Source organism: Hemibagrus wyckioides, linkage group LG01, assembly GCF_019097595.1.
Source record: "Hemibagrus wyckioides isolate EC202008001 linkage group LG01, SWU_Hwy_1.0, whole genome shotgun sequence".
NCBI lineage: Eukaryota > Metazoa > Chordata > Actinopteri > Siluriformes > Bagridae > Hemibagrus > Hemibagrus wyckioides.
In genome coordinates this window covers 4,623,836-4,650,406 of record NC_080710.1, presented here as the reverse complement: position 1 = coordinate 4,650,406, position 26,571 = coordinate 4,623,836, and the positions used below count along the sequence as shown (strand labels likewise).

Sequence of the window (26,571 nt, the reverse complement as noted above, 5' to 3'; positions counted from 1 at the left end):
GAACAACCAAGATACTATTCAAATGAACACTGAAGATTTTAGAAACATATTTTTGCATTATTTCTGTGATTTCTTGCTGTGAGAAATTCTTTCTAACAGTTTTCGCTTGCTGCTGTTATTGCCACAGTGAGGAAGTTTTTATTCCAGCTCTGAATAAACGAAACACACCTAAATACAACATTTATTTTTTGAACTTTGATTTTGATAACTGAGTTGAAGGGTTTTATTTTCCTTTTATTGAAAGTTTTATAACCAACTTTGTGATTTTAATCATTTGTTTTTGAGTCATGAACATGTCTTCAATCTTATCTAAATAAAGTGTTCAGTTAGTATTGGAACTCTAGTAAAAGCTTTAACTATATACTACAGACACCAACTGCTTACAAATAAACACTAAAGTTCCACCATTTCACCAACAACAGAAATCATTTTTTTGTTTTTCATTAAGTAGATCAAGTTTACCGACTAAGCCTAATTCTAATACTTATGACCTGGTTTATCATTTTTCTTTTTATTCCTAGGTTTTTATGAAGTTCTATTCCTTTAATAAAATTTGAATTCTACTATAAGATTTAGCAATGACTTTTCTTATGCAGGATCAATAAATAACACTTACATTTGGCAGATACCCTTACTCATTCATTTTTATACAAATAAGCAATTGAGGTTTAAGGGCCTTGCTCAGGGGCCCAGCAGTGGCAGCTTGTTGTACCTGGGACTCAAACAACACTCAGTTGCATGCACCCTTTCTCGGGAGTTGCTGTGATTTTCTTTTTCTATTCAGGTTGCTCTTTTCATTGCCTCTGCCCTCCACTCTGCCAAGAGCAGGGGCGTAATTTCCAGTGGGGACATGGGGGACATGTCCAAAATGGTGGAAGTTTTCAATTTGAATCCCATTTCTTGCATTTACATACATTAATTAAATTAATTTGTAATCGGAGTGCTGATGTGAACATAGAAGAAATGTGAAGAGTGTCAGTGCCTGATGTGAATCCTATACATATTTTATTTTAAAAAGTGAGGAAGCTGTTTCTTATGTGCACGCTCCTTTCAAGATGAGTTTTATTTTTTTTCTTGCTTGGAAGTCCCCTCACCCAGGAAATAAGTCATGTTCATTTTGAGAAACAGCACAAAAGTGTTCTACAAGATCTTTCTGTTTCTAACCTCGCCTGGTCCAGAAAAATTATTGAGACCATTGTGTCCCAATTTGGGCCCAGTGTTCTGTCAGAACCTCTACACCCAGAGATAAACTTGACTTTTTAGATTCAGCTTTTTCCATGGTGTAAGATGTTAAACAATTGTACAAGTAATCTGGTCATAAAGAGAGGTGGTGTGTCTGCTGTAGTGAGGCTGATTGACACTGACTGAAACGGTTTTGTATCTCAATATAGTTTCAGCTTGAACAAAGAAAAACTGATCCTTTCTCCAGAGTTGTTACTGCTTTTCAGAAGACAAACAAAGAACTTCAGGGCCAGGGTGAGAGATTTAAAAAGTCTAAAGACCAACCCAAGGGTTCTCATGAGTGTGGGTTATGTGATTTGAGTCAGATTGTTCACGGTCTTGAATAAGAACTTTGTAATAATGGCAGCAAGCAAAAGCTCTTTTAGAGAGGATTTCTCACAGCAAGAAAACACACAAATGATGTTTTTGCAATGTTTTTAATGTCTTCAGTCTTCATTTGAATACAGCTAGAGTCTTGGCTGTTCTCCAGGGGTTTTCCCTGTCTGAGGAGAAACAGATGTCTGTGTAGAAGAGTGAACTGAACATGTTGCAATGTGGGGATTTGAAGGCAATGAAAGTCTGTGGTGTCAATTTTACACCAAAAGTATGATTGTTGTAAAACAAATATAAATCTCGCAAATCACAGAATTGAACACAAAATTTAAAAAATTAGAAAAGAAACTAAAAGGACACAAAATTCTAGGAATTAAAAAGAAAATTTTATTTTCCTTGCTTTCTTTGCTCATAATGAAATTTTGTGTTTATTCACGCTTCAGTTTTCTTCGCTCTCTTTTCCAAGTTGCTCATTTGTGCAAATAAAAAAAAATGCAGATTAGGGGGCGGGATAAAAGTCTCCATTGGTCCACTGGTTCTCAACTGACAACCGTTCTCTAGCCAGTAAGAAAGTAGGCAAGGAAAATAAAATTTAGTTTTTTTCAATTCCTATTATTTTGTGTTCTTTTCTTTTAGTTTGTTTTTCTTGTTATTTTTCACATTTTGTACTCAATTATGTAATTAGCGCATATTATATATTTTTTTTATGACACTGATACTTATGCCGTGAAATTGATGCCATAGAAGTCTCGAGAAAATTCTCGAAAACATGACGTGTACATGCAGCTGAGCGGGTTGTGGCTGAGGGGCGGAGTAAACGAGCATATAAAAACCCCTGGCTCTGACCTGGACGCACACAGCGCTTCGGACGCGGACGTGTGGACAGTTCTTTCAGCGTTCCATTCCATTTCATTTCAGTGCTATCAATATGACTCATTTACAGAATTATTACTTGCATAAACCAGATATTACAAAACAATGTCTAGAAAAATTACAATATTCAAACGGACCCATACTTCTTATGAACAACACATTAAAAGAATATAATGATGAATTACAACCTATGATCAGAGCGAAACAACCTTGCTTGATAGAAATTATTACATCAAAAACAGTCACTCGTGGTCTGGGCTGTTACTACGGGGACGGGCATATCCTTACTGCCCTACATGTCACTGAGGACGCAGCAAACTCAGAGATACTGAGTATTTTCTCTACGGAAAACAAAGCACTGATCTATAAGGCTTGCTTCACAAAATCCTGTAAGACGGATCCGAACAGAGATCAAGCTTTTATTAAATTGTTCGGAGATACTACTCCACTTGGTCCTGGTCTACATAGTCAGATTGGTAACGTGAAGGATACTGACAATATATACTTTTACACTTTATCTCAGAACTGGAATTTTCAGAGGCAGGATGGTAAAATACTCCCTCAAAATTTAGGCATGAAGGCACAATCCTGTACCGATGAGTTTATAATATCTGTAGCAGGTAATAGTGGAGACAGTGGGTCTCCTATTTTCAACGCTAAAGATGAAATGATTGGCATATATCGGGGGTGCATTACATTCCCTGGAGATCCTTCACAGATTTATGGTTTCTGTACTACAATATCTCAACAGTTTCTACCCTGGGTCTGAACACCAGAAATATAAGTTGTAGATAGCTAGATAGATATACTTTATTGATCCCATGAGGGAAATTCTTATGTTACGGCAGATTAGTCACTTACAAGATACAACACACAGAAAAATATAAAATTATGTATAAATACACAAGTTGTATTTCATTCTTACCATTTTTTTGTTCTGTATGTATCCCATTCCACCGAGCCTTGTATATTTGTTACACTGTATAACTAAATTTGAGAAGAAAATGTTCACAATGTCAATGATGAAGCAACAACAACGAAAGAGCATCGAATGGAAAGATCGACATAAGAAGATGAAGAGAGCACAGGAACAGAAACCTCCCCTTGCAGCCCTCAAAATTTCCATATTAGTCTGGTGTTCAGAGATTTGTAAACTCATTGAACTTGTAATAAAAATGACAGTTCTGAACTCATCCATCTTTTGTCATTATTGAGATTCATATGATTTTAGTCTTGTTTTAGTAATCCTGGTGAACATAGGACAAGTTGTTCATAAGTAAAATATAATGATTAACTAGACAAAACAGATCATGAATCTTAGAATGAAGAAATGACTTGATACACCGTTTCCTGGTTTGTGGAGATGAGTCAAATAGAGTCATGTGAGATTCTTTAGAAAAGCTTCACACAGGGTGCAGGAAAATCCTTTTGCCATCTGTTACTAGATGATTGGCTGGCAACAGACAAAAAAAAACAATCAGATTAGGTTTTTTCGTGTCAGTCGTCGGCTTGAAACAACTTCCGTGAAATTGGTGAGTGTCTCCTAAAGTTTTTAAACAAATTATTTGGCAGACACTTAAAAGTTGTCATTTTAGAATCTTTTTTTTTTCATTTACAGGTTTTACATATTTTTTGATTTCACGCAAACATTTACAGCATTTAATTTCTCAAGATGACTCAGTTTGATACGAATTTTTAATATTTTTCAATTAACTAATGGTCCTATGATTTATAGAAATGGACAAATTCATGAATTTGTTCCCAGCATGGAGCTGACAATCACCATGCATCATAAACAAAGTTATTTCGGTCATGTTTAGACTGCTTTACGTGTTTTTGAGGACGTATATGTCTCAGAAATGTTCATCTTTTTTATGCTGGAGACATGTGGCTGATCTATAAGGTTGAATTTAGAAAATCATACAACAGATAAAAAAAATTACTCAGTTTGGTAAAATAAATGAATCTGAAAAGTGTATACTTTTACACTTGAAATGGAAATTTCAGAAGAAAAAGAGTAAAACTCTTCATCTGAATTCATGTATGAAGTCACAGATGTGTCCTGGTGCATTTGTAATAGCTGATGTTCTTTGTAATGTAATGTAAAGTGTTTTTGGAGAATTTGTAATGATGGCTGGGTTGTCCTTTATTATAGAAATGTACCATGAATATTTAAACTAACAAATTTCACAATTAAAATCATATTTTTCAAGTTTATACCTACATAATAATTTTACTTACTGAACTTAAAATGGCGAACGACGTGAAGCTCAAATCCTGAACTTCGCGGTATCAGCAACAGGCATTAAGGACCGCCTTTGGTCAATTGAGTTAAAAAAATGACGGAAAACCACTGAACTTCACGACACGTGACGCTACAAGAGTGAAAAAAATCATCCTCTGATTAACGTAACTACTTTCTACTCAGTGACCTTGACAGAAATGTAGTGGAGTAAAAAGTACAATATTTGTCTTTCAAATGGAGTAAAGTTAAAGTAACAAGTTTCCAGAAAAAATAATACTCAAAACGTGTACTTAAGTACAGTACTCAAGTAAATGTACTTCGTTACTGTCCATCTCTGCCTCTACAGGAAGTTTAGATTTTAGTCTTGTTTTAGTAATCCTTTCCAGTTGAACATCAATTCAAGGTTGAAAATAAATTCAAGCTTCAAAACTTTCATGTACAGTTTTAACCTGTTCTTTAATTCTTATATTGTGAATTTAAGAGCCAAATTAACGTGTAATCAGAGTGACGATGTGAACAGAGAAGAAGTGTGGAGAGTGTCAGTGCCTGATGTGAATCCTCCAGAGGTACAGCGTGTTGTAGTTGAACATATTGTGAAAAGTGAGGAAGCTGTTTCTTATGTGCACGCTCCTTTCAAGATGAGTTTTAATTTTTTTTTCTTGCTTGGAAGTCCCCTTGCCCAGGAAATATGTCATGTTAATTCTGACAAACAGCACAAAAGTGTTCTAAAAGATCTTTCTGTTTCTGACCTTGCCTGATCCAGAAAAATGATTGAGACCATTGGGCCTCAATCTGGGCCCAGTGTTCTATCAGAACCTCTAAACCCAGAGATTACCATGACCTTTTAGATTCAGCCATTGCTATGGTGTAAGATGTTAAACAATTCTGCAATTTAATCCTGCCATAATGAGAGTTGATGTCTCTGCTATCATGAGGCTGATTGACACTGGCTGAAACAGTTTTGTAGGGGATGTTGGGACAGTGCCCTCACATCAATATAGTTTCAGCTTGAACAAAGGAGAACTGGTCCTCCTTCATTCTCCAGAGTTGTTACTGCTTTTCAGAAGACAAAAAAGAGTCTCACAAGAGAAAGCAGAACTTCAGGGCCAGGTTGAGAGCTTCAAGAAGTCTAAAGACCAACCCAAGGGTTCTCATGAGTGTGGGTTATGTGATTTGAGTCAGATTGTTCACGGTCTTGAATAAGAACTTTGTAATAATGGCAGCAAGCAAAAGCTCTTTTAGAGAGGATTTCTCACAGCAAGAAAACACACAAATGATGTTTTTGCAATGTTTTTAATGTCTTCAGTCTTCATTTGAATACAGCTAGAGTCTTGGCTGTTCTCCAGGGGTTTTCCCTGTCTGAGGAGAAACAGATGTCTGTGTAGAAGAGTGAACTGAACATGTTGCAATGTGGGGATTTGAAGGCAATGAAAGTCTGTGGTGTCAATTTTACACCAAAAGTATGATTGTTGTAAAACAAATATAAATCTCGCAAATCACAGAATTGAACACAAAATTTAAAAAATTAGAAAAGAAACTAAAAGGACACAAAATTCTAGGAATTAAAAAGAAAATTTTATTTTCCTTGCTTTCTTTGCTCATAATGAAATTTTCTCTTTATTCACGCTTCAGATTTCTTCGCTCTCTTTTCCAAGTTGCTCATTTGTGCAAATAAAAAAAAATGCAGATTAGGGGGCAGGATAAAAGTCTCCATTGGTCCACTGGTTCTCAACTGACAACCGTTCTCTAGCCAGTAAGAAAGTAGGCAAGGAAAATAAAATTTAGTTTTTTTCAATTCCTATTATTTTGTGTTCTTTTCTTTTAGTTTGTTTTTCTTGTTATTTTTCACATTTTGTACTCAATTATGTAATTAGCGCATATTATATATTTTTTTATGACACTGATACTTATGCCGTGAAATTGATGCCATAGAAGTCTCGAGAAAATTCTCGAAAACATGACGTGTACATGCAGCTGAGCGGGTTGCGGCTGAGGGGCGGAGTAAACGAGCATATAAAAACCCCTGGCTCTGACCTGGACGCACACAGTGCTTCGGACGCGGACGTGTGGACAGTTCTTTCAGCGTTCCATTCCATTTCATTTCAGTGCTATCAATATGACTCATTTACAGAATTATTACTTGCATAAACCAAATATTACAAAACAATGTCTAGAAAAATTACAATATTCAAATGGACCCATACTTCTTATGAACAACACATTAAAAGAATATAATGATGAATTACAACCTATGATCAGAGCGAAACAACCTTGCTTGATAGAAATTATTACATCAAAAACAGTCACTCGTGGTCTGGGCTGTTACTACGGGGACGGGCATATCCTTACTGCCCTACATGTCACTGAGGACGCAGCAAACTCAGAGATACTGAGTATTTTCTCTACGGAAAACAAAGCACTGATCTATAAGGCTTGCTTCACAAAATCCTGTAAGACGGATCCGAACAGAGATCAAGCCTTTATTAAATTGTTTGGAGATACTACTCCACTTGGTCCTGGTCTACATAGTCAGATTGGTAACGTGAAGGATACTGACAATATATACTTTTACACTTTATCTCAGAACTGGAATTTTCAGAGGCAGGATGGTAAAATACTCCCTCAAAATTTAGGCATGAAGGCACAATCCTGTACCGATGAGTTTATAATATCTGTAGCAGGTAATAGTGGAGACAGTGGGTCTCCTATTTTCAACGCTAAAGATGAAATGATTGGCATATATCGGGGCTGCATTACATTCCCTGGAGATCCTTCACAGATTTATGGTTTCTGTTCTACAATATCTCAACAGTTTCTACCCTGGGTCTGAACACCAGAAATATAAGTTGTAGATAGCTAGATAGATATAGTTTATTGATCCCATGAGGGAAATTCTTATGTTACAGCAGATTAGTCACTTACAAGATACAACACAGAAAAATATAAAATTATGTATAAATACACAAGTTGTATTTCATTCTTACCATTTTTTTGTTCTGTGTGTATCCCATTCCACCGAGCCTTGTATATTTGTTACACTGTATAACTAAATTTGAGAAGAAAATGTTCACAATGTCAATGATGAAGCAACAACAACGAAAGAGCATTGAATGGAAAGATCGACATAAGAAGATGAAGAGAGCACAGGAACAGAAACCTCCCCTTGCAGCCCTCAAAATTTCCATATTAGTCTGGTGTTCAGAGATTTGTAAACTCATTGAACTTGTAATAAAAATGACAGTTCTGAACTCATCCATCTTTTGTCATTATTGAGATTCATATGATTTTAGTCTTGTTTTAGTAATCCTGGTGAACATAGGACAAGTTGTTCATAAGTAAAATATAATGATTAACTAGACAAAACAGATCATGAATCTTAGAATGAAGAAATGACTTGATACACCGTTTCCTGGTTTGTGGAGATGAGTCAAATAGAGTCATGTGAGATTCTTTAGAAAAGCTTCACACAGGGTGCAGGAAAATCCTTTTGCCATCTGTTACTAGATGATTGGCTGGCAACAGACAAAAAAAAACAATCAGATTAGGTTTTTTCGTGTCAGTCGTCGGCTTGAAACAACTTCCGTGAAATTGGTGAGTGTCTCCTAAAGTTTTTAAACAAATTATTTGGCAGACACTTAAAAGTTGTCATTTTAGAATCTTTTTTTTTTTCATTTACAGGTTTTACATATTTTTTGATTTCACGCAAACATTTACAGCATTTAATTTCTCAAGATGACTCAGTTTGATACGAATTTTTAATATTTTTCAATTAACTAATGGTCCTATGATTTATAGAAATGGACAAATTCATGAATTTGTTCCCAGCATGGAGCTGACAATCACCATGCATCATAAACAAAGTTATTTCGGTCATGTTTAGACTGCTTTACGTGTTTTTGAGGACGTATATGTCTCAGAAATGTTCATCTTTTTTATGCTGGAGACATGTGGCTGATCTATAAGGTTGAATTTACAAAATCGTGCAACAGATGAAAAAAATCGACTCAGACGGGTAAAATAAATGAATCTGAAAAGTGTATACTTTTACACTTGAAATGGAAATTTCAGAAGAAAAAGAGTAAAACTCTTCATCTGAATTCATGTATGAAGTCACAGATGTGTCCTGGTGCATTTGTAATAGCTGATGTTCTTTGTAATGTAATGTAAAGTGTTTTTGGAGAATTTGTAATGATGGCTGGGTTGTCCTTTATTATAGAAATGTACCATGAATATTTAAACTAACAAATTTCACAATTAAAATCATATTTTTCAAGTTTATACCTACATAATAATTTTACTTACTGAACTTAAAATGGCGAACGACGTGAAGCTCAAATCCTGAACTTCGCGGTATCAGCAACAGGCATTAAGGACCGCCTTTGGTCAATTGAGTTAAAAAATGACGGAAAACCACTGAACTTCACGACACGTGACGCTACAAGAGTGAAAAAAATCATCCTCTGATTAACGTAACTACTTTCTACTCAGTGACCTTGACAGAAATGTAGTGGAGTAAAAAGTACAATATTTGTCTTTCAAATGGAGTAAAGTTAAAGTAACAAGTTTCCAGAAAAAATAATACTCAAAACGTGTACTTAAGTACAGTACTCAAGTAAATGTACTTCGTTACTGTCCATCTCTGCCTCTACAGGAAGTTTAGATTTTAGTCTTGTTTTAGTAATCCTTTCCAGTTGAACATCAATTCAAGGTTGAAAATAAATTCAAGCTTCAAAACTTTCATGTACAGTTTTAACCTGTTCTTTAATTCTTATATTGTGAATTTAAGAGCCAAATTAACGTGTAATCAGAGTGACGATGTGAACAGAGAAGAAGTGTGGAGAGTGTCAGTGCCTGATGTGAATCCTCCAGAGGTACAGCGTGTTGTAGTTGAACATATTGTGAAAAGTGAGGAAGCTGTTTCTTATGTGCACGCTCCTTTCAAGATGAGTTTTAATTTTTTTTTCTTGCTTGGAAGTCCCCTTGCCCAGGAAATATGTCATGTTAATTCTGACAAACAGCACAAAAGTGTTCTAAAAGATCTTTCTGTTTCTGACCTTGCCTGATCCAGAAAAATGATTGAGACCATTGGGCCTCAATCTGGGCCCAGTGTTCTATCAGAACCTCTAAACCCAGAGATTACCATGACCTTTTAGATTCAGCCATTGCTATGGTGTAAGATGTTAAACAATTCTGCAATTTAATCCTGCCATAATGAGAGTTGATGTCTCTGCTATCATGAGGCTGATTGACACTGGCTGAAACAGTTTTGTAGGGGATGTTGGGACAGTGCCCTCACATCAATATAGTTTCAGCTTGAACAAAGGAGAACTGGTCCTCCTTCATTCTCCAGAGTTGTTACTGCTTTTCAGAAGACAAAAAAGAGTCTCACAAGAGAAAGCAGAACTTCAGGGCCAGGTTGAGAGCTTCAAGAAGTCTAAAGACCAACCCAAGGGTTCTCATGAGTGTGGGTTATGTGATTTGAGTCAGATTGTTCACGGTCTTGAATAAGAACTTTGTAATAATGGCAGCAAGCAAAAGCTCTTTTAGAGAGGATTTCTCACAGCAAGAAAACACACAAATGATGTTTTTGCAATGTTTTTAATGTCTTCAGTCTTCATTTGAATACAGCTAGAGTCTTGGCTGTTCTCCAGGGGTTTTCCCTGTCTGAGGAGAAACAGATGTCTGTGTAGAAGAGTGAACTGAACATGTTGCAATGTGGGGATTTGAAGGCAATGAAAGTCTGTGGTGTCAATTTTACACCAAAAGTATGATTGTTGTAAAACAAATATAAATCTCGCAAATCACAGAATTGAACACAAAATTTAAAAAATTAGAAAAGAAACTAAAAGGACACAAAATTCTAGGAATTAAAAAGAAAATTTTATTTTCCTTGCTTTCTTTGCTCATAATGAAATTTTCTCTTTATTCACGCTTCAGATTTCTTCGCTCTCTTTTCCAAGTTGCTCATTTGTGCAAATAAAAAAAAATGCAGATTAGGGGGCAGGATAAAAGTCTCCATTGGTCCACTGGTTCTCAACTGACAACCGTTCTCTAGCCAGTAAGAAAGTAGGCAAGGAAAATAAAATTTAGTTTTTTTCAATTCCTATTATTTTGTGTTCTTTTCTTTTAGTTTGTTTTTCTTGTTATTTTTCACATTTTGTACTCAATTATGTAATTAGCGCATATTATATATTTTTTTATGACACTGATACTTATGCCGTGAAATTGATGCCATAGAAGTCTCGAGAAAATTCTCGAAAACATGACGTGTACATGCAGCTGAGCGGGTTGCGGCTGAGGGGCGGAGTAAACGAGCATATAAAAACCCCTGGCTCTGACCTGGACGCACACAGCGCTTCGGACGCGGACGTGTGGACAGTTCTTTCAGCGTTCCATTCCATTTCATTTCAGTGCTATCAATATGACTCATTTACAGAATTATTACTTGCATAAACCAGATATTACAAAACAATGTCTAGAAAAATTACAATATTCAAACGGACCCATACTTCTTATGAACAACACATTAAAAGAATATAATGATGAATTACAACCTATGATCAGAGCGAAACAACCTTGCTTGATAGAAATTATTACATCAAAAACAGTCACTCGTGGTCTGGGCTGTTACTACGGGGACGGGCATATCCTTACTGCCCTACATGTCACTGAGGACGCAGCAAACTCAGAGATACTGAGTATTTTCTCTACGGAAAACAAAGCACTGATCTATAAGGCTTGCTTCACAAAATCCTGTAAGACGGATCCGAACAGAGATCAAGCCTTTATTAAATTGTTTGGAGATACTACTCCACTTGGTCCTGGTCTACATAGTCAGATTGGTAACGTGAAGGATACTGACAATATATACTTTTACACTTTATCTCAGAACTGGAATTTTCAGAGGCAGGATGGTAAAATACTCCCTCAAAATTTAGGCATGAAGGCACAATCCTGTACCGATGAGTTTATAATATCTGTAGCAGGTAATAGTGGAGACAGTGGGTCTCCTATTTTCAACGCTAAAGATGAAATGATTGGCATATATCGGGGCTGCATTACATTCCCTGGAGATCCTTCACAGATTTATGGTTTCTGTTCTACAATATCTCAACAGTTTCTACCCTGGGTCTGAACACCAGAAATATAAGTTGTAGATAGCTAGATAGATATAGTTTATTGATCCCATGAGGGAAATTCTTATGTTACAGCAGATTAGTCACTTACAAGATACAACACAGAAAAATATAAAATTATGTATAAATACACAAGTTGTATTTCATTCTTACCATTTTTTTGTTCTGTGTGTATCCCATTCCACCGAGCCTTGTATATTTGTTACACTGTATAACTAAATTTGAGAAGAAAATGTTCACAATGTCAATGATGAAGCAACAACAACGAAAGAGCATCGAATGGAAAGATCGACATAAGAAGATGAAGAGAGCACAGGAACAGAAACCTCCCCTTGCAGCCCTCAAAATTTCCATATTAGTCTGGTGTTCAGAGATTTGTAAACTCATTGAACTTGTAATAAAAATGACAGTTCTGAACTCATCCATCTTTTGTCATTATTGAGATTCATATGATTTTAGTCTTGTTTTAGTAATCCTGGTGAACATAGGACAAGTTGTTCATAAGTAAAATATAATGATTAACTAGACAAAACAGATCATGAATCTTAGAATGAAGAAATGACTTGATACACCGTTTCCTGGTTTGTGGAGATGAGTCAAATAGAGTCATGTGAGATTCTTTAGAAAAGCTTCACACAGGGTGCAGGAAAATCCTTTTGCCATCTGTTACTAGATGATTGGCTGGCAACAGACAAAAAAAACCAATCAGATTAGGTTTTTTCGTGTCAGTCGTCGGCTTGAAACAACTTCCGTGAAATTGGTGAGTGTCTCCTAAAGTTTTTAAACAAATTATTTGGCAGACACTTAAAAGTTGTCATTTTAGAATCTTTTTTTTTTCATTTACAGGTTTTACATATTTTTTGATTTCACGCAAACATTTACAGCATTTAATTTCTCAAGATGACTCAGTTTGATACGAATTTTTAATATTTTTCAATTAACTAATGGTCCTATGATTTATAGAAATGGAGAAATTCATGAATTTGTTGCCAGCATGGAGCTGACAATCACCATGCATCATAAACAAAGTTATTTCGGTCATGTTTAGACTGCTTTACGTGTTTTTGAGGACGTATATGTCTCAGAAATGTTCATCTTTTTTATGCTGGAGACATGTGGCTGATCTATAAGGTTGAATTTAGAAAATCATACAACAGATAAAAAAATTACTCAGTTTGGTAAAATAAATGAATCTGAAAAGTGTATACTTTTACACTTGAAATGGAAATTTCAGAAGAAAAAGAGTAAAACTCTTCATCTGAATTCATGTATGAAGTCACAGATGTGTCCTGGTGCATTTGTAATAGCTGATGTTCTTTGTAATGTAATGTAAAGTGTTTTTGGAGAATTTGTAATGATGGCTGGGTTGTCCTTTATTATAGAAATGTACCATGAATATTTAAACTAACAAATTTCACAATTAAAGTCATATTTTTCAAGTTTATACCTACATAATAATTTTACTTACTGAACTTAAAATGGCGAACGACGTGAAGCTCAAATCCTGAACTTCGCGGTATCAGCAACAGGCATTAAGGACCGCCTTTGGTCAATTGAGTTAAAAAAATGACGGAAAACCACTGAACTTCACGACACGTGACGCTACAAGAGTGAAAAAAATCATCCTCTGATTAACGTAACTACTTTCTACTCAGTGACCTTGACAGAAATGTAGTGGAGTAAAAAGTACAATATTTGTCTTTCAAATGGAGTAAAGTTAAAGTAACAAGTTTCCAGAAAAAATAATACTCAAAACGTGTACTTAAGTACAGTACTCAAGTAAATGTACTTCGTTACTGTCCATCTCTGCCTCTACAGGAAGTTTAGATTTTAGTCTTGTTTTAGTAATCCTTTCCAGTTGAACATCAATTCAAGGTTGAAAATAAATTCAAGCTTCAAAACTTTCATGTACAGTTTTAACCTGTTCTTTAATTCTTATATTGTGAATTTAAGAGCCAAATTAACGTGTAATCAGAGTGACGATGTGAACAGAGAAGAAGTGTGGAGAGTGTCAGTGCCTGATGTGAATCCTCCAGAGGTACAGCGTGTTGTAGTTGAACATATTGTGAAAAGTGAGGAAGCTGTTTCTTATGTGCACGCTCCTTTCAAGATGAGTTTTAATTTTTTTTTCTTGCTTGGAAGTCCCCTTGCCCAGGAAATATGTCATGTTAATTCTGACAAACAGCACAAAAGTGTTCTAAAAGATCTTTCTGTTTCTGACCTTGCCTGATCCAGAAAAATGATTGAGACCATTGGGCCTCAATCTGGGCCCAGTGTTCTATCAGAACCTCTAAACCCAGAGATTACCATGACCTTTTAGATTCAGCCATTGCTATGGTGTAAGATGTTAAACAATTCTGCAATTTAATCCTGCCATAATGAGAGTTGATGTCTCTGCTATCATGAGGCTGATTGACACTGGCTGAAACAGTTTTGTAGGGGATGTTGGGACAGTGCCCTCACATCAATATAGTTTCAGCTTGAACAAAGGAGAACTGGTCCTCCTTCATTCTCCAGAGTTGTTACTGCTTTTCAGAAGACAAAAAAGAGTCTCACAAGAGAAAGCAGAACTTCAGGGCCAGGTTGAGAGCTTCAAGAAGTCTAAAGACCAACCCAAGGGTTCTCATGAGTGTGGGTTATGTGATTTGAGTCAGATTGTTCACGGTCTTGAATAAGAACTTTGTAATAATGGCAGCAAGCAAAAGCTCTTTTAGAGAGGATTTCTCACAGCAAGAAAACACACAAATGATGTTTTTGCAATGTTTTTAATGTCTTCAGTCTTCATTTGAATACAGCTAGAGTCTTGGCTGTTCTCCAGGGGTTTTCCCTGTCTGAGGAGAAACAGATGTCTGTGTAGAAGAGTGAACTGAACATGTTGCAATGTGGGGATTTGAAGGCAATGAAAGTCTGTGGTGTCAATTTTACACCAAAAGTATGATTGTTGTAAAACAAATATAAATCTCGCAAATCACAGAATTGAACACAAAATTTAAAAAATTAGAAAAGAAACTAAAAGGACACAAAATTCTAGGAATTAAAAAGAAAATTTTATTTTCCTTGCTTTCTTTGCTCATAATGAAATTTTCTCTTTATTCACGCTTCAGATTTCTTCGCTCTCTTTTCCAAGTTGCTCATTTGTGCAAATAAAAAAAAATGCAGATTAGGGGGCGGGATAAAAGTCTCCATTGGTCCACTGGTTCTCAACTGACAACCGTTCTCTAGCCAGTAAGAAAGTAGGCAAGGAAAATAAAATTTAGTTTTTTTCAATTCCTATTATTTTGTGTTCTTTTCTTTTAGTTTGTTTTTCTTGTTATTTTTCACATTTTGTACTCAATTATGTAATTAGCGCATATTATATATTTTTTTATGACACTGATACTTATGCCGTGAAATTGATGCCATAGAAGTCTCGAGAAAATTCTCGAAAACATGACGTGTACATGCAGCTGAGCGGGTTGCGGCTGAGGGGCGGAGTAAACGAGCATATAAAAACCCCTGGCTCTGACCTGGACGCACACAGCGCTTCGGACGCGGACGTGTGGACAGTTCTTTCAGCGTTCCATTCCATTTCATTTCAGTGCTATCAATATGACTCATTTACAGAATTATTACTTGCATAAACCAGATATTACAAAACAATGTCTAGAAAAATTACAATATTCAAACGGACCCATACTTCTTATGAACAACACATTAAAAGAATATAATGATGAATTACAACCTATGATCAGAGCGAAACAACCTTGCTTGATAGAAATTATTACATCAAAAACAGTCACTCGTGGTCTGGGCTGTTACTACGGGGACGGGCATATCCTTACTGCCCTACATGTCACTGAGGACGCAGCAAACTCAGAGATACTGAGTATTTTCTCTACGGAAAACAAAGCACTGATCTATAAGGCTTGCTTCACAAAATCCTGTAAGACGGATCCGAACAGAGATCAAGCCTTTATTAAATTGTTCGGAGATACTACTCCACTTGGTCCTGGTCTACATAGTCAGATTGGTAACGTGAAGGATACTGACAATATATACTTTTACACTTTATCTCAGAACTGGAATTTTCAGAGGCAGGATGGTAAAATACTCCCTCAAAATTTAGGCATGAAGGCACAATCCTGTACCGATGAGTTTATAATATCTGTAGCAGGTAATAGTGGAGACAGTGGGTCTCCTATTTTCAACGCTAAAGATGAAATGATTGGCATATATCGGGGCTGCATTACATTCCCTGGAGATCCTTCACAGATTTATGGTTTCTGTTCTACAATATCTCAACAGTTTCTACCCTGGGTCTGAACACCAGAAATATAAGTTGTAGATAGCTAGATAGATATACTTTATTGATCCCATGAGGGAAATTCTTATGTTACGGCAGATTAGTCACTTACAAGATACAACACACAGAAAAATATAAAATTATGTATAAATACACAAGTTGTATTTCATTCTTACCATTTTTTTGTTCTGTATGTATCCCATTCCACCGAGCCTTGTATATTTGTTACACTGTATAACTAAATTTGAGAAGAAAATGTTCACAATGTCAATGATGAAGCAACAACAACGAAAGAGCATCGAATGGAAAGATCGACATAAGAAGATGAAGAGAGCACAGGAACAGAAACCTCCCCTTGCAGCCCTCAAAATTTCCATATTAGTCTGGTGTTCAGAGATTTGTAAACTCATTGAACTTGTAATAAAAATGACAGTTCTGAACTCATCCATCTTTTGTCATTATTGAGATTCATATGATTTTAGTCTTGTTTTAGTAATCCTGGTGAACATAGGACAAGTTGTTCATAAGTAAAATATAATGATTAACTAGACAAAACAGATCATGAATCTTAGAATGAAGAAATGACTTGATACACCGTTTCCTGGTTTGTGGAGATGAGTCAAATAGAGTCATGTGAGATTCTTTAGAAAAGCTTCACACAGGGTGCAGGAAAATCCTTTTGCCATCTGTTACTAGATGATTGGCTGGCAACAGACAAAAAAAAACAATCAGATTAGGTTTTTTCGTGTCAGTCGTCGGCTTGAAACAACTTCCGTGAAATTGGTGAGTGTCTCCTAAAGTTTTTAAACAAATTATTTGGCAGACACTTAAAAGTTGTCATTTTAGAATCTTTTTTTTTTTCATTTACAGGTTTTACATATTTTTTGATTTCACGCAAACATTTACAGCATTTAATTTCTCAAGATGACTCAGTTTGATACGAATTTTTAATATTTTTCAATTAACTAATGGTCCTATGATTTATAGAAATGGAGAAATTCATGAATTTGTTGCCAGCATGGAGCTGACAATCACCATGCATCATAAACAAAGTTATTTCGGTCATGTTTAGACTGCTTTACGTGTTTTTGAGGACGTATATGTCTCAGAAATGTTCATCTTTTTTATGCTGGAGACATGTGGCTGATCTATAAGGTTGAATTTAGAAAATCATACAACAGATAAAAAAATTACTCAGTTTGGTAAAATAAATGAATCTGAAAAGTGTATACTTTTACACTTGAAATGGAAATTTCAGAAGAAAAAGAGTAAAACTCTTCATCTGAATTCATGTATGAAGTCACAGATGTGTCCTGGTGCATTTGTAATAGCTGATGTTCTTTGTAATGTAATGTAAAGTGTTTTTGGAGAATTTGTAATGATGGCTGGGTTGTCCTTTATTATAGAAATGTACCATGAATATTTAAACTAACAAATTTCACAATTAAAATCATATTTTTCAAGTTTATACCTACATAATAATTTTACTTACTGAACTTAAAATGGCGAACGACGTGAAGCTCAAATCCTGAACTTCGCGGTATCAGCAACAGGCATTAAGGACCGCCTTTGGTAATTATCTACCAATCGGTGCATTAGTTCTCTTGTTGCCAGGCAGAACTCCTTACATAGCCAATCATATCAAAGGGAGACCAGCGTGAGCTATTTTAATAGGTCAGGATTTTGAGTTCATAAAAGTTTAAATGTTAAGTTCAAGTATTTTGCAGGTAAGTAAGTTAAACTAACTTATATTTTTGAGTTAAGGGAAGAAAATAGGAACTTTCAAGTCATGTTTAGTGAGAATTACTTGATTGTTTAAGTAATGACAGCACTAGGGTTTACAGTGTATGTAGCAGGTAAACCTAGAGACAGTGGCTCACCTGTTTATAATGATAAAGATGAGCTGATTGCCCCTGAATCTGGCCACTGTGTGAGAATTTCTTCACTATAAAACTTCACAGCTGGAATTGTATAAAATACAGCTGGAATTCAATGATCTGTAAGAGTCTGCAATGAAATCTATGCAATCTGTAAACATGATCAATTGATACAAATTCAACAAAGAAATCAGTGAAAATGAGAAGACAATCAAAAAACAACATTCAAATGTCTGAAAACAACAGTTTAAAAAGTCTATTTTCAAATATCTAATAAAAATTCAATGAAAATGTAAAATTCAAATTTTTTAAACAACACAGTGAGAATTCAACATTTAAAAATTCAAGGTTTTAATGTCTAAAAACGACAATTCTAATAAAATTTCAATGAAAACTTTTTTAATGGATTTGAACTAAATCTCCTGTGTTTTAAACATACCAACATGACACACCACTTACTACCTTAAGCAACAGCTGTGGAACTATAAAGAGAGAAAAAGTTTATCCGTAATTTATAATAAATTAGTAGTTTTTCCAGATGTCTGTGTTATAAGAGGAATAAACATTTCATACAGTGCTGTTATTGGAGAATCAGGATTATTTTTCAAATGCATTGCGCCCCCTTGTGTTTCATTTATTTGTTCACTAAGACAAAAGATTTATGAAGAAAAGTGGAATGTATTTTTCTTGAATCATCTCCAGATGTGGCCCTACACCATAACTGGAGTTAATAGATAATTTTAAGAATAAATATAAGTGAAAACATCAGATACTTTTTCAAGTGTATTGTTGAGCATGGATTTGTAACCTCATTGTACATTTAATAAAAATGACTGTTTTAAACTTATCCATCTTTTGTCATGATTAAGATTCATATGATTTTAGTCTTATTTTAGTAATCCTTGTCAATGTATAGTTTTAAACAACAATTCAACATGAATTCAACATTCAAATATGTTCTCAACAACAAAATCTAACAAATTCAACATTCACATATCTGAAAACAACAATTCAATGACACATCAAGAGTGAAAACGGTAATGAAAATTCAACAAGAAATTCAAGATCTTTGTGTGTTTGTCCATGTGTAGACAACTAAATCTCTAACCATTATTTAAATAAAAATAGCAGCAACTTTGACTTGACATTTCTTTCTCGGTATAGTGTGAACTGGCATTTATGTACAAATCACATAGAACATGTTTTCTAATGGATTTTGATTAAATTAACTGAAAAGTCCAGCTCTTAAAGTAGGATCTGTTTAGTTTAATCAGATAGGTTGTTAAACTGCAGGAGATCCAGATCCAGATGGTTCATTGATTGGACCCGGGATATCACTCAGGTACTTGGTGCTGTGTCAGATGAACAGGGGCTTCACTACCACTATATCCAGCATAGAGAATTTTACTGCATGCTGGATTTCCTTGTCACCTTTCAGTTTTGAGATTTGTAAGCTCATTGTATTTTTAATAAAAAATGACTGTTTTGAACTCATCCATCTTTTGTCATTATTGAGGTTCATATGATTTTAGTCTTGATTTAGTAATCCTTATGAACGTATAGTTTAAGCTGGGTTTGCTCTGTGGTAGCTTAGGGGTTAAGGAGTTGGAATACTGGTTAGTAGGTTGTAGTTTTGAGTCCCAGGTACAACAAGCTGCCACTGCTGGGCCCCTGAGCAAGGCCCTTATACCTCAGTTGTATAAAATGAGGTAAAAATGTAAGTCGCTCTGGGTAAGGGCATCTGCCAAATGTTAATTATTGATCCTGCATTAGAAAAGTAATAGTTAAACCTTATAGTAGAATGTAAATAAAGGAATAAAAATCTGAGGGTGATAGAGTTTAAGTGGTTTCTTCAATCAGGTCGAAGGATTTCATTGACTTCCATTAGAGAGAAATGAAAAGTTGTTCATAAATTTAAAAAAAGAAATATGATTAACCAGACAAAACTGGTCATAAATATTAGAATTTGGTAAACAAGATGTACAAAAAAGATTTTTGTGTTTGGTGAAATGGAGGAACTTCAGTGTTTTCTCAAAGGCAGTTGGTGTATTAACTGTTCTGTAGTATAGGTAATAGTTTTTACTAGAACATTTACTAGACTTCTAATACTAACTGCACACTTTATTTAGATAAGAATGAAGACATGTTCATGACTCGAAAACAAATGATTAAACAGACAAAGTTGGTTAAAAAACTTCAAATGAGTCAACAAAGGACTAATCAGAGGTTGGCATGAATTTTGCCCTAAAACTTATTTATCAAGGGCAAGTGACACAAATCATGAGAGAAAACGATCAAAGTTCAAGTTAGTTAGGTGTGTTAGAGCTAGAATAAAAACTTTCTCAGGGTGGTAATAACAGCAGCAAGTAAAAACTTTTAGAGAGAATTTCTCACAGCAAGAAATCACACAAATAATGCAAAAAGATGTTTATAAAGTCTTCAGTGTTCATTTCAATAGTGTCTTGGTTGTTCCCTGTCTTTCAGAGTCGTTTGAGGTGAAACACAGAAAAATGATTGACAGCATTTTGCGCCAATCTGCAGAAGCATTGTGCCCCAATCTGGGCCCAGTGCTCTGTCAGAACCTCTACGCCCAGAGATTATCTTGACCTTTTAGATTCAGCTTTTGCCATGGTGTAAGATGTTAAACAATTCTACAAGTAATCTGGTCATAAAGAGAGGTGGTGTGTCTGCTGATGTGAAAAACAAGCATTATAAAATCAATAACAGTGTCAGGGTGAGATGAACGAGTACATTAATGAGAGAGACATACTGAGTTACTGTAAAAAAAAATGGCTCCTATATGTACTAGTAATTATTATGTTAACAATTCTCTTGTTATTACACTTTTATTTTTACCTTACAGGTTTCCTGAATGGCCAAGGCCATCTCATTCATTAACTCTTACAAAAACTCTGATGTAGAGAGTGAAAGTGTGCGTTACTGTCACTGACTTCTCTTTTTGCCTACTTAGAAGCTGAGAAACCAGAAGATTACAGACATGTCCAGGAGACACCAACAATCTGAGGATGCAGAATGTCTGATAAGTGATGATAAAGGACATTTTGGATCTTTATCACAGTTACTGTCTTGATCATTATTGTACGCTGGTTTTGCGTATGTGTGTGAAGGCAACCACCTATATAGATATTGTTTAGTACGACTAAGAATGTGTTGTGATTGAAGGAAATGTTTCCCTTTAATTCTAGATATGTAGAAATGCACAGATAAACAGGAACAGTCTCCTGAATCATTATCGCCAAAATTTCTAACATTGATTTATAGATTTTTAGAAAAAGATTCCTTTTGATTCTGGTTCCTCTTCATTTATTATCAAAACATTGTTAGCACGGTGTATTATTAAGTGTTTCTGAAAGGGAGCTAACCACCCTGCATCCACCACACCTTACATCAATAGATGAAGTGGAGAAGAATGGAATGGCGAATGCCATATGATGTCAAAAAACACTGATGCTTAAGGTTCAGAGAAAACGGAATACATTTCAGGTTACAGCGCGACGTGACTTTCGGGTTTTATTGCAACATGCCACCTTCACGTGCTATCAAAATGATCTTAATTACCAGTTTATCTTGTCAGAATGTTAAACATAAGCCACATCAGGATCATTCAAAGAGGAATGTAAAATGCCATTACACAATCTTACCTTTACTTCATAAATAATCTGGCTTAGTGGTTAGCGCATTCGCCACACCTCCAGCGTCCTGGGTTCAAGTCTCGCTGCCACTCACTGTGTACAGTGTGGAGTTTGCATGTTCTCCCTGTGCTTGGTGGGTTTCCTCCTGCAGTCCAAAGACATGCTTCTAGGTTGATTGGAGTCTCTAAATTGCCCGTTGTGTGTGCCCTGTGTTGGGTTGGCACTCCGTCCAGGGTTTATCTTGCCTTGATGTCTGAGGCACAGGCTCCCCGTGACCCGAGGATAGATTGGATATGCGGTACAGGCAATGAAATGAAAAATAAAGTTTAAAAAATGATCAAAGAAGGAGAAAAAAGACCACTGTTTTTAGAATATTACAACAAGAAAACAAATAAGAGAAAGCATTTCAAATGCTTGCTGAAGAGATGTGTCAACACAGCACAGAGAAACACCCTCAGTAAAGCTCTTCCTTCTAAACTTGGATGAGTCATGTCACTCTTGAAGCCTGAAGGTACGTAGGTAGGGTTTTGCCCAAATTTGGAATTGTTGGTGAGCTTTCCTGTACGAAGATGATTGGCTGACGACCGATAGAAAACGAATCGGCTTCATTTTCTCTGTGATACTTGTCAAGAGAAGGAAATGGTAAGTGTCTTCAAACAATTTTATTACTGTCATTAATGTACTTATGACTAGACTCCTCAGTTTCATATTTATCTGACTTGAACTCTTGTGCTAAAGGGTGAGGTTAGCTAAAGGCTTGCTTGTTCTTGCTTGAATTAGTGTTCAGTGCCAAGAGTCAAGTGACAACAAGCATTTGGGGGAAAAGAATAGCTGATGGTGTTTGCTAAGCTTACCACATTCTTTATATTTATTTTACACAAACTTATAGTACATCCTAAAACACTTCTTTATCCTGCACTGCCAGGTTATTAATCCATCAGATTTCAAATGAATAATGGTTTCTATAATGTTGTGTTAACTACATGAACATAATATGAAATTTCCAGAAAAAATGCAGTATTTGTATAGTGTTGTGTGTTTATTAGTTTATTGTTTACTGTAACTCTCACACTGTCATTACTGATAGTTATTATCTGGATACACACTCTACCTGAACAAATACACATCATTCATTTGTTTGTGTGTAATGTGATTACTGAGATTTGAGTAACCAGATGGGAGAAATACTGTAAAGATTACTGCAACTACTAATCATCATCATTGTCATGCTGTGTTCACACTGATTTTTTTCTCATTTTACAGGTTTCCACATATTTTTACCGGACTCTACAAAAAATCTTCAAACAAAATAGTAATGAAAGTGCATATTTAGATGCACAGCCTAATAATAGATCAGATCCACCATGGCTTAAGAAGGACATTATAGAGAAATATACTGATCAACTAGAATCTACAAATGGCCCAGTAGTTTATAAAAATGGAGAAGTTTTAGAATATAAAGCCAACATGGAGCTACTGATTCAACACAAAATACCTTGTGTAATAATCACTAAGTTTGATGCTTTGAAATTTGTAAATTTTATTCCAAATGGACTCGGCTGTTATTATGGTTACGGTTATGTCTTGACTGCTTTACATGTAGTTAAGCCTCCACGTTTCGGGAAGTCTAAAATACTCATTGCTTTCCCTACTGAAGACTTTATACTGGTCTACAAGGCTGATTTTAATCAATCTTGTAACACTGATGCAGATCGAGATCTGGCTTTTGTTAAGTTACGGGGCAACACTCATCCACTTGGTGATGGTTTACATAATCAGATTGCTAATATGAATGTAAATGACAATATTTACTTTCATACCCGGGCCCTTAATGGGAATTTTCAGAAGCAGGAGGGTGAAGTATATAAAAAGATGACGAAACCTGATATGTTTGCAATATCTGTAGCAGGTAAACCTGGAGACAGTGGCTCACCTATTTTCAACTCGAAACATGAACTGGTTGCCATATATCGAGGTGGCTTTCAGAATTCTGAATTTGGCCACTGTTCTAAAATTCCTCAAAACTTTACACCCTGGGTCCAAAGTCTTAGACTTAGTTCATACTTCTTGCATAAATGGCAGTTGTTCCTATGCTTTTTGAGTAAAATTGGTGATGAACCCCTGTAGCCACTTATCTGATCTCAAATTTCTGGAAAAAAAAAAAAAAATTTAACCAAAAAAACCTGCTCCTGCTTTTTTCCCCTCTCATGGCTTGTCTCCCTCTTTCTATCTTAGGTCGCCTTGCCTGAGCATTTTGTTTTTCTGAGTGTGTGACTATGTGACTGTGTGTGTGTGTCTGTGTGTGTGTGTGTGTACGTATACGAACACGCCCAACACGTGAGCCAAAGCGAACCACTGTACAGAAGCCTTCTATACTTTTGAAAGTTTTGAAAAGTTGTTAAAAAGCTTGCGTCAAAGTGCAAACCCGCTGAGTTTCACCTGATGACAGCTGCTGGCATGAGCCGCCCTCTAAACTCTTCCTCTGTGTCTGAAAGACATGGACTCCTGGTCTGGATGATGTGGAAGATGAACCTGGAGATGCTCAAGAGTGTCTGGCTCACGTGTCTCTCACACACACACACACACACACAGAACACTCAGGCTTGGCTCACTAATACAGAAAGAGTCAGAACACCTTGGTAGATAAGTAGATCACCGTTATTAACTCTTTCTTATTACTTATAGGGCCATTTTCAGGTTTGTGTATCAGTTTCTCTATTACATGGCAATTTCTCAAGTTCTCAAATCAGTTGCTTAAACATTTTCTTTAACCCTCCTGGAAATCTGATGCCGCAAAATGTGTAGTTGTCCCCATTAAATTAGACAAATTGGACAAAAAATGACGTGAAAAAGAATGTCAAACATATATTTAGAGACATTAAACAAAAAAACAAACAAAAAAGGTATTTTATAAGAATTTTGATTTTGCCTAAACAAAAACAGTATACAAAATTAAAATCTCCCTTGCTAAAATTAAACTACATTACAAAAACATAGTTTATTTTTTTTTTAAATATAATATTATTATTATTATTATTATGTTGAGGAAGGCAGGTCCATGTATGTATGATCATCTGGAAACCATTTCCTCCTCTATTATACCTGACGGCTACCCAGGGTGAGGTGCTCAAATTTAAGTAAGTATTATTTTAAAATAAGCACCTTCTGATAAACACTGTGGTATAAAAATAACAATCTGTTCTCTCTTTCTCTAACTCCTAGATTTTCCGGAAAAAATCCTCACCTTTACTTAACTGGATAGAAGACACCTGGATGCAGAAGATTTCTCTCTACAAAATGCTGCTGTAATCGTCATCACTGCAGTCGTCACTTCGGCACATTTAGTCCATTTAGTCCATTACTCTTCTCCATCTGTGGACTGTAATGATTCTAATCGCATCATCTGGTGTCACCCATAAGAGGATGGGGTCCCTTTTGAGCCTGGTTCCTCTCAAGGTTTCTTCCTCATGTCATCTCAGGGAGTTGTTCCTTGCCACCGTCGCCTCAGGCTTGCTCATAAGGGATTTTAATCTATATCCAGAATCCTGTAACAGAAAAAGAATTGTACGAATAAATTTAAGCTGAATTGACCTGGTGTGTTTCTCTCACTAGATGGTGGGTCATGTGGTATAAAATGACAAAATGACCAAATTCTGGGTCCGAAGGTGGAAATGGACAAAGCTATCAAATTCAATAGATTCACAGGATGACACGTTTTAAATAGTGTTCACTGATAGCATTTATAATGCATAAACAACCTTTACTATAACCTTTACAGGTGAAATTTCAGGATGCACCTAAAATGCACTATAACCTTTACAGGTGAAATTGATTTGACCTTCTCTACACTTTTGAATGCACATGTCCAACTGTTCAGTGTTTCAGTACTTTCTGCAGAACTTGCTGTTCTCTAACAAGGTGCTTAACGGCAAAATTCACAACTGGTGTTTGATCCATGAATCGACCAATAAATTTTCTGGTTCAATTAGAATTGGTATTTAAACAGTCCTCTTCATCATGCTGTTCACATTTTGACATCATGAGACCAAGACCACACCTAACAATTGATCAACAGTACCTCGCCATTGCAAGGCTTCAAACAGGATGTTCTCAGAGGGAAGTGGCCACTGAGCTTAGAGTGTCACAGAGTGTCATCAGCAGGTTGTGACAGAGATACAGAGAGACTGGAAGAGTCACAGAAAGGCATAGAAGTGGACGTCCTTTGGCCATATCCCATGACCGCTTCATTGTGAACAGTGCCCTGCAGAACCGGATGATAAATGCCACTCAACTCCAGGCACATTTAAGAAGATTTTAAATGTTTTGCTTTATGAAGATTTTCGAACCTTCAAGGAGAAGACGCCAACCCTGTGAAGACTTTGAGAACAACAACCTCTTAATAAATACACAGAATAACATTCTACATATACAATATCTCCTTTATTGAACATTTGAAGGCTCTGGTGTGAGGATGGGTTTACTTTTGAACTCGGTTCCTCTCAAGGTTTCTTCCTCATATCATCTCAGGGAGGTTTTTGTGGCCATAGTGACCTCAGACTTGCAAGGATAAATTGAAATATTAATCTGGTCTGCAGGCTGACTTTAATAAATTTTGTAACACTGACACAAAGCAAGATCTGGCTTTTGTTACGTTACTAGACATCTCTTATCCACTTGGTGATGGTTTACATAATCAGATTGCTAAAATGAATAAAAAATGACAATATATACTTTTGTACACGAGCCCCCAATGGGAATTTTCAGAAGCAGGAGGGTAAAATCTGTCGGCCAAATTCAAACATGAGGAAACAAATGGGTAAGAATCAGTTTGTAATATCTGTAGCAGGTAATAACGGAGACAGTGGCTCACCTGTTTTTAACGCTACACATGAATTGATTGGCATATATCAAAGTAGGTTTAACGTTCAAACATTGAAATCTGAACCCAGTG

General features: G+C 35.8%; 2 long non-coding RNA genes across 5 annotated transcripts; one reads left to right on the top strand and one right to left on the bottom strand.

Moving 5' to 3' along the window:
- Positions 1 to 21,769, bottom strand: LOC131361169 (uncharacterized). Of its 4 annotated transcripts, XR_009205974.1 has the most exons (4): positions 21,630 to 21,769; positions 17,971 to 18,051; positions 13,277 to 17,713; positions 1 to 12,489 (listed from the first exon to the last, which is right to left on the bottom strand). It is a non-coding gene; the product is annotated as an uncharacterized LOC131361169 (long non-coding RNA). The 4 variants fall into 4 exon arrangements; XR_009205971.1 differs by having other exon boundaries at positions 13,277 to 18,051; XR_009205972.1 differs by lacking the exon at positions 21,630 to 21,769 and having other exon boundaries at positions 13,277 to 16,794; positions 17,583 to 20,945.
- Positions 16,859 to 25,210, top strand: LOC131361164 (uncharacterized). The gene is made up of 4 exons (XR_009205970.1): positions 16,859 to 16,873; positions 20,939 to 22,262; positions 22,884 to 24,757; positions 24,843 to 25,210. It is a non-coding gene; the product is annotated as an uncharacterized LOC131361164 (long non-coding RNA).
- The last annotated feature ends 1,361 nt before the right edge of the window (positions 25,211 to 26,571 follow it).